We start from the raw sequence: 5,690 nt of genomic DNA, 5'->3' as shown, positions 1-5,690 counted from the left end.
AGTAAAGAATTGATGTAGAGGCCCATTGCTGAGTAGTGTCAGGGAGTGATCAGAGGAGTCATGTGGATAAAATCACACTGCTGACCCTGGACATCAGTGATTGATGTCAAATGTGACCGTGAAACTCAATAGGGGTTGTTGTACTTTTGATTTTATTGGCCACCATGTCAGGCTGCCTGCTTTCTGTGGTAACAAGACCTGCACTGCTACAATGTAAGCATTTCCATGCATGCTGCTGAACAACATTATAATGATACATCACATTACATTATATTTAGTAGTTGAATTCTCACCTTATTTCTTGAGAAAACATTTGAATTAATGCAGTAATACAACATATTTTAGCCAAAACAGTTATAAGGCTAAATCGTAGCACTTTATAATATATCCCAGTAATAAGCAGAATAACTGAGGGGTAACACTTGAATGGTAAAAAGATAGTAATTTATTAACACTATGTAAATACCAAAGTGATAATTGTGTCATAGATTATTTTTAACAATGGTTCTGTCTGGTTCAACCAACCAAATACAACCAACCAAGAGCAATGATATGTAATAATCATTAACACGCACACAGTTAACAAAATCTAGTCCAGGTATTGAGTCTTCTTCAGTCATATGATGATGAGATCATCATGTGATGTTATGACTTAACCAGGAAATGAGGTGGGGTGAAAAAATGTTACAAATAAATTAAATCAGACCAACCAGGCTCCACTAGTCAACATTCAATAATCACTATCAGAGTAAAATAAGCACTTTATCCCTGTATCATGAGAAATCTGTGCCAATCAAACTCAAGCAGTCAACAGATTTAGCTCCAACAGGTCAACGGGCTCCATTCTCCCAGACAACAGGGAAATACAAGTCCTCCAAAAGCAATAATAATGCGAGCTGCTCTTCTCACGTAATCCAGTTAAGAAGCGAGATGAATCATTTCCTTTATTTTGATCCATACTGTTTATTAAAGGTTGTTTGCTTAACACACTTCCCGCATGCCGAGTTGGCCTGGTCAATACATTAAAAAACACAGTCCACGATTTTGTATGGTGGAATTATAAGACACTATCAAATGTCCATCCATCCATCTTCATCCGCTTTATCCAAGGCCGGGTCGCGGGGGCAGCAGCCTAAGCAAAGAGGCCCAGACCTCCCTCTCCCCAGCCACCTCCTCCAGCTTATCCAGGGGAATACCAAGGCGTTCCCGAGAGATATAATCTCTCCAGCGTGTCCTGGGTCTGCCCCGGGGCCTCCTCCCAGTGGGACATGCCTGGAACACCTCACCCAGGAGGCGCCCAGGGGGCATCCTTGTCAGATGCCCGAACCACCTCAGCTGGCTCCTTTCGATGTGGAGCAGCAGCTGCTCTACTCTGAGCCCCTCCCGGATGGCCGAACTTCTCACCCTATCTCTAAGGGAGAGGCCAGCCACCCTTCGGAGGAAGCTCATTTCTGCCGCTTATATCCGCGATCTCGTTCTTTCGGTCACTACCCACAGCTCATGGCGATAGGTGAGGGTAGGGATGTAGATCGACCGGTAAATTGAGAGCTTCGCTTTTACACTCAGCTCCCTCTTCACCACGACGGACCGGTGCAGTGTCTGCATTACTGCAGCTGCAGCCCCAATCCGTCTGTCGATCTCCGGCTCCCTTCTCCCATCACTCGCGAACAAGACCCCGAGATACTTGAACTCCTCCACTTGGGGCAGGAACTCATCCCCGACCCGGAGTGGGCACTCCACCCTTTTCCGGCTGAGAACCATGGCCTCAGATTTGGAGGTGCTGATCCTCATTCCCGCTGCTTCACACTCGGCTGCGAACCGTTCCAGTGCGAGCTGGAGGCCCTCACCCGATGAAGCCAACAGAACCACATCATCCGCAAAAATCAGAGATGAGATTCTGAGGCCACCAAAGCGAAAGCCCTCCGCCACTTGGCTGCGCCTAGAAATCCTGTCCATAAAAATTATGAACAGAACCGGAGACAATGGGCAGCCCTGGCGGAGCCCATCACCCACCGGGAACGAGTCCGACTTATTGCCGGCAATGCGAACCAAGCTCTTGCAACGGTTGTATAGGGATCGAATGGCCCGTAGCAATGGGCCAGACACCCCATACTCCCGCAACACCTCCCACAGGACACCCCGAGGGACACGGTCGAATGCCTTCTCCAAGTCCACAAAACACATGTAGACTGTACTATCGAATGTACCACAACAATATAGCTAGCAACTTCAAAATTAAGCTAGAAACTATCACAATTTTTAGATCTTCAAGTAGGTAATTACCATAACTTTTGCAAATGCACTATGAACCTACGGTTCTCCAGAATAATTGTTTACTTGGAGACATACAAACCTAGACTACAAGCATACTACAAACAAAGCTTCTGGTGAATAAAACCTTAGCTTCCACATGTTCAACTGTTACACAGTGGTCTAAGCTCAACTCTTATGTTATTATCTTACTACTCATCTCAAGCCAACTTTGCCAATACCTTAAACCACATCTGCATGCTCAAATTTGGATCTTTAAGAGTCCGAAAATTAAAGATTTATTCCCAGAGTGTGACTTTAAACACACTTTGTTGTTCTTTTTTAATTTAATTTGATTTGAATTTGTAGTTTTAACTGTTGCACGCATATCTGCAACAGTTGTGAAATTGTCAATATGTATCATATGACCTCTGCACACCCTTTATACAGTAAACTTACAAATTTTGTAAACAGGAGAAAGCTGGTTGCAATTTACTCACATCGTGTTACACAATTTCTGGGATCTAGAGTTCAAGCTCAAGTTCACACAGTTACTCTTTATTGCAATTTAAAGCTTCAAATGTGCAAAGCTGATGTTGTTGGAAACTGGTCACCTTGTGTGTGGCTGACTCACTGGTCAACCACAGCTAGTGGGAGGTTTGACCAACAGAACCAACAAACATGGCTTGACCATGGTAGGAGTTTGATATATACTTTGCAGAGAAAATTGTCTATATGTGGTTTGACTAATGTGTTTTTGCATAGTGTGGCTGACTTAAAATGTGATTCCTACACATTATCATTATTTATCCAAAACTCTGCCTCCTTCCACATTGACCCTGTATACACATGTGAGTGTTTCTGGAGGCATATATGTGCACACGTGTGCACATAAATCCACTTTGAATATACTGGCTGTACAATATATCGTAATTACACTGTTTGTCCCACAAATTCTAATAATTTCACATGGTTTGATTAAGCAGAAGACGAGGTAATGCAATTTTGCAGCTTAAATGATTGTCATGCGTCATAAGTGTATTCGTGTAGGGTTTACTTTACTTTTTTACAGCAATGTGGCGATGTAGAGTACCCTCTTGTCAGTGTCCATAGGGTGCAGTCAGAGCAAAAGGGGTCATGTAAAATACCAGCTAAATTTTTCTTAACATTTATGCATGCTCAGAGAGGAGAAAAATAGACCCATGGTTTTCCCTGATTTCCCTGGAACATGCATTGAAATGTAAACGAGTACAATAAATTCCCTTTTAACTGCCATATTGGGAATTAACCACACAGTCTGGACATAAGGAACTCACGTACTTTCATTAAAAGTCACATCATGCCTTGTTAAAGCAATAATGTCCATCTCATAGAAATTGCAGCATATGTGCGCCGAAACTGTGCGATAGCATCTGTGCTCAGAGACCTAGTGTGTTAAAACATGGAAGTCATGAGTGCGTTGGGCTTTCACCAGTTTCTTCACACGTTCCCAAATTGGCTTTTTTATTGCTAGATTGTTGATTATTTTTCATATGGTTCTCCTTGTTTATGCAGCACTGTTTCTGCTGAGGTTCTGTTTAGTGAAAGATGACGACAATGGCTGCGCAAAAAGCTTTCAGTAATGACATTTTAATATGCGTCTCAGGAGGACAGCTGGACCAGGTCAGATGGAGGAGAGGATTTCTGTTGTGGATATGTAATATGAATTAAGCCATATTACAAACATTATAGGGCTGGGCGATATGGCCTAAAATCCATATCGCGGTATAATTTGAAGCACGTGCAATAACAATATATATTGCAATATATTCTTTTCTTCTGTATAACGTATTTTCCAAACTAGAAGGCACACTTAAAATCCTTTAATTTTCTCAAAAATCGAGAGTGTGCCTTATGTATGAATTCTGGTTGTGCTTACTGACCTCAAACCGATTTTGGCGTGCAGAAATCTGTTAAAAAATGTTTTAGTACAACTTTGGTAAGCCGCACTGCTTGATGGATTGTCAGAGCATTACAGCTGCCGTAGTGAGGAGCTTCGCGGAGTAATCTGGGTCCAAAACTCCATCCACTTCAGGTCCCAAAGTCAAACGAACACTGAGAGTTAAAAACGGTCTAAATTCTTTCATCTTTAATAAAATGATCAGCGATGCTGCTTTACCAGGTGTAACAATTAAGTTTAACATCCATGCATCCATGAAAACAGAATTTCTTAAATTTAACGGAGTTAGAAGTTAACAGGAAGTTAGCTCGCTAGTTTCCACCTAAACATGACATACCATGTTCTGACTGAGAGATTTTTGAAACTAATTAAAACGTACAGCTCTGCTACCACTTCCAACAAAAACGAAGACAGAAAACTAAACAGCAGTGACGTTTGCAGGGTTACTGAAGTTGGACTACCTGGTATATAATGTTGTGCTACCTGATTGCTAGCGACACAGCTATGTTAGCTTAACATTAGCACAGTGAAGCTGGAGGATGAACGCCAACTTTTTTTCCACTTGATGAAAGTTAACGTGAGGGATTCTGGTGGTTAGAGACAAATGCAATCGCATAGCAGGATGTTATACACGGGCCAAACTTCAGTCAGGAGAACAACTGAAATTATTAATCCACAATACGAGGTTGGTTATTAATATACTGCAACAACATGGGAATAGAACAGCTGCGAGAGAATTCAACATTAATGAATCAATGTTACGGAAGTGGAGGAAGCGAGTTTTTGGCTTTCCCCATATTTCAACAGTGCTTCATCTCTTTGCTATGACTGTCGCCCGCCATAATTTGCAGATGATAATGGTTGTAGCCGCTGCGATGCTTTCGAGCAAAACAGGCGCAGCTTGATCATGTCATCAACATGCGCTATTGCGATAGAGCGTCCTTGAACTCATCACCTTTGGTTTTCATGTAGCTTGAAGAAGAATGCTTTTTATGCTAAATGTGTCTGTGCTTGCTTAAAGCCAGGAGTCAGTCAAGAGCTTCAGGAGGACAGGCTCTAGCGTTCTGAACCACAGAGTGATCCACTCCTACATGTTGGCAGTAGTTACAGACTCTCAGTGAAGTGGTGTGCCTGCGCACAACCTCATACTGAGGGTGGTGTTGACAGACAGACAACAGACACACCAGGTACCAGTCAAAGTCCATCAGGATGCCATTGTGGAAATTCATTCAGATACAGACAATCCTCCTCCAACACTGAGCAGGAACATTCATATTACTGTGTGCCTGACTGTTCTAGGGTTTACAGAGAACAGTCCAAAGAAGAGAAAATAACCAGTGAACAGACTACTTTGACCTGAAGTCGAAGGTAACTTAAATTTCCTCTTTACAATTAAAGTAGGCATAAGAGCATCTCTTATTGCACAACATGGCCAACCTTGAAGCAGATGGGCTACAGCAGCAAAGACTAAAGTGGGTGTCACTCCTGTCAGCTAAAAGAA

Source organism: Maylandia zebra, linkage group LG18 (genome assembly GCF_041146795.1).
Source record: "Maylandia zebra isolate NMK-2024a linkage group LG18, Mzebra_GT3a, whole genome shotgun sequence".
NCBI lineage: Eukaryota > Metazoa > Chordata > Actinopteri > Cichliformes > Cichlidae > Maylandia > Maylandia zebra.
This window is presented reverse-complemented; position numbering follows the sequence as displayed.